Source organism: Dermacentor silvarum, chromosome 4, assembly GCF_013339745.2.
Source record: "Dermacentor silvarum isolate Dsil-2018 chromosome 4, BIME_Dsil_1.4, whole genome shotgun sequence".
NCBI lineage: Eukaryota > Metazoa > Arthropoda > Arachnida > Ixodida > Ixodidae > Dermacentor > Dermacentor silvarum.
The window spans coordinates 81943452-81947633 of NC_051157.2; positions in this window are offsets into that span (position 1 = coordinate 81943452).

The following is a 4182-nucleotide window of genomic DNA, read 5'->3' on the forward strand; positions in this document are numbered from 1 at the left end:
TGCCGCAGGCACCGCTTGCGTAGCAGTGTACTTACTTGTTTGTGCCTTTGTTGCACGAGCTCATTTCTAAATTTCTGGCACTGTTGATTTCTTCAGCAAATGAAGCAGCAAGTTCGTCGTCATACTTTATTATGTAATGCCACTCAAAAACGCCTCAAACCAGAGTTATTCACGACGAAGGGAATCGTACATTAGATTGATTACTCGTCAGACGCTTGTTACCTGTTTATCACATGTCTAAGAAATTTACTGATCATCTTTTGCACTTGTTAAGGGCAACCATTTAAAGTGAGGCGACGAGCTGTGTCATTCAGCGTGCGGCGTGTAATAAATGCGGATGCCAAAGTAACAGACCTGCGGCCGTTTTTGTAACTGCATCACCCTGACGGCCAAATTGCAGCTCCTGCTTTGCCCAGGAGGCGCTGCGAAAATGACGCTAAAGAGCGCCCTCTGTCCTGAACTGGGTAGTACCATGGTAGTACCAAGCTCGGTCGTCTGCTTCGGAAATATTTGCGAGGATCCCTCTCTGGGCGCCTCTTCTCCCCCACGACAGCTTCGGTACAATAGCCGAGCATCTGCCACTGCTTAGGGAGGCACAGTGTGTTGCCGCCGGGTTCCTGCATGCCGGCAAAATAGTACGAGCGCGCTTCCTGCTTGTACTTATTACGGCAATTACGGGAGTTCCAGAGGCTTAGAAGGACATCTTTTGGAAAGTAGGCGGCGCGGGACAGCAGACTGCTTTTCTTTTATAAGACGCGGCTTATTTTGTACTTGGCGTGCCACTTTCTGTCTCGCAAATGGATGACTGTGGAGTCAAACAAAGCATTATTTCTGCACTGAATATCGCTTGGCGAGGAAAACTCAATGAGTTCAGTCAACCGCCTCAACACGGTGGTACCAGAATATAGCACTGAAGTCCCTCATACCTTGTCTTGCATTCTTGACAAAGTTATTCCTCGGAATTTTGAGAATGACAGCCCAAAAACAAATGTCATTAAACAAAACACCAACAGCGCATGCCTTTTATGTTAAATAATCCCAGACTGAAGTATTAAAAGTGCGAAAGAATAACAGAAACCTGAAAGTGATGTAAATGTTCTGGCGCGGCTTTGCGCTAGCTGCGTGATCGACCCACGCAACAGCCCGCGTTACTACCACAAAGCTCGCCTTCGTGCATAGCGTTCGCCGCCAGCGTTTCCCGGTAAACGTTACGGTTACATAAGCTGCAGTTGCCGGGAAGCGTGAGAAGCAGTCACGGATCTTGAATGCTATCGCGTTCCACTCTTAAAGACGAAGTTTAAGCGTCCTCCAAGTTTTTGTTTTTTCTACATTTCAGTTTGAACTACGGCTAATTACCCCTATGCTTTCCTTAGCTTCAATGCCTGTTGGCTTTATATGGTCGTGTATAACGAAGCATCTTTATTGCGATACCAATTATATGGACACTCCAAGTGCATTCCTGCCGTCGCCGTGACGTTCCGTATAAAGTCCAAGGGCGATAACACCGTCGCCGCGCGCCGTAATTTATTTTAGTTAATACATGCTGCGGACACGAAGTCCATGCAGGGTGGGTAAAATACAATGTCAGAACACAAGAAGTAAAACAATGTCAATACAACAAAATGCTGCAACAATACGGCAATAATGCTGATACGAAAAAGTAAACAATCGTGATACAAGTTTTATAAAGGCAAGTCATGTCAGTCATTAATGGTGCGTGGAAAGAAAGAGTACTTAAATAGGTTGGTTCGGGCTAAATAGGGGGTTAGAGCACTTTGGTGATGTTGGCGTGTAGGTCTTGTTACTAGCGGACTTGCATACAATGCCGGGTCGAGTGCCAATTTGTTATTAAGTAACTGAGAAAGAAAGTCAAGCCGTAATTTTTTTCGACGCGATGCAAGTGTAGGAATATTATTAGACCTCATTAGTTCAGTTGGCGAGTCGAATGTGGAAAATTTGTTGTAAACAAACCAGAGAGCCTGTCTTTGGATTCGTTCAAGTTTCATTGTGTTACATTGAGTGTAGGGATCCCAGATAATACAGGCGTACTCGAGCTTCGGTCGAATTAAGTAGTAATAAGCGAGCAGTTTATTATTATTAGCAGAGCAACAGAGGATGGGGCGTGTTTAAGCTTGTATTTGAGAAAGCACAGTTTACGGTTAGAAAGCACAGTTAGAAAGATATATTTTGCACGTGAAGGTTCCAGGACAGGTTGCTACAAAGGGTGACACCTAAATATTTATAGTTAGTAACCTGTTTAAGTGCAGAGGAGCCTAGCGTATAACTATAAGAAAGAGATGTTTTCTTGCGGGAAATCGGAAGAAAAGCAGTTTTTTCAACATTCAAGGTCATCCCCCATTGAGTGCACCAATAAGAAAATTTTACTGAGGCTATCATTCAGATCATCTTGGTCACTAGTGTGGGTAATTTCTTTAAACAAGACACAATCATCTACGGATAGTCTTATTTGAACATTCGGCTTTACAACATCAACAATGTCATTTACGTACAGGAGGAACAACAATTAAAGGGCCCAACACACTTCCCTGTGGTACCCCAGATGTCACTGGAAGACAGGCCGAGTGATGCCCACCTATATCCACGAACTGTTCGCGATTGCTTAAGTATTGAGCGATTCAAGAAACAAGTAGTTCTGGTATGCCATAGGCCTTTAGCTTAAATATTAGTTTGGAATGAGGTGCCTTATCGAAGGCTTTACTAAAATCCAGAAAATTAAATCAATTTGGTTGTTATCATCAATGGAAGAAACAAAAGTGTGAATGACCGTGACTAGTTGTGTTACTGTACAATATCCCTTTCTGAACCCATGTTGAGAGTTGGTTAGAATTTGGTTCTCCTCAAGAAACTCATGGAGAGCTTTTGCAATAATATGCTCAATTAGTTTACAGCAACTTGACGTTACTGAGATCGTGCGATAGTTTTCTAAAAGTAGTCGGTCGCCTTTTTTGAAAATGGGCACCACACGGGCTGTCCTCCAGTCCTTCGGCAAACTCGAACACGACAAGGAAGCATGAGATATGATGACAAGGTACTTTGCGAGAGGTTCGGCATATTGGCGAAGAAAGACATTTGGTATGTTATCGGGTCCAGAAGAAGTCTTAGTTTTCAAGTTAAGTAGCATTGAGAGCACTCCAGGGTAACTAAGAATATTTGACAAATGTGTAATTGCAGTGTCGGTTTCAGCGGGAAGGCCATCAGTTGCAGCAAAAATACACTGTTGAAGTATATATTGAATTGTTCGGCAATGCCTCTTTGTTCGTTAATAATAACGCCGTTAGCAGAAATCTGTGAAAATGGTTTCTTTTTCCCACTCGAGTAGTTCCAAAATTTAGTGGGGTCGGTTTTAATAAAGCTTGGTAGCGTTGTACTAAAATAATGTTCCTTTGGACGATACAATGCACTTGCAAGGCTTCCGTTGGATTGTGCTATGGCGCTAAGTGGTGCGCGGTTCTTTTTTAATCTTTTCACTTTGCGTTTTAAATGGATGATGTCTCGCGTCATCCACGGCGTTTCCTTGTGTACTTTCTTTCGTTTGTTCGGGACAAACTTATCGAGGCAATACCGGCACATGCTCTTAAAACGTTCCCATAAAACACCAACATCACTGCTATCAAAATCGGTAAGACATGCCTCCAAGTGATCAATAATTGACGCATCATCCGCACGTGAGTAATCTTTGTAGGAATGTACAGCAGCTTCTTTTTGCACTTTATGGCAAGAAATCGGTATTGAAGCATTCACTACTTTGTGATCAGATAGCCCGTGTTCTATATGTACAGTGTAATCAACAATACAGTGGGGAAGGAACACTAAATCTACTATGCTGTATGTGCGAGTGAAAGCGCGCGAGGGGAGCCGGCGATCGCGGCTCAATATGGCGCGCGCAAGAGAGGGAAGCTGACAGGAAACTCGCCGTCTTTTGTCGTCGAAAGGCAGTGGGGGGTAGAGAGCCTATACAGTAACTCTACCCCTGTTACTAACTCTACCCCTAGTTACTGTATAGGCTCCCTAAAGGGAGCCTATATAGTAACTCTAGTAGGGGATGGGAGGGAGGGAGAGGGGGCGGTGCTGTTCTCAGACAGCAACTGCGCATTTCGCGACCGCGCACACAGGGAACCGTCGATCGCGCCTCAATCTCGTGCGTGCAGGGAGGGAGGCAGC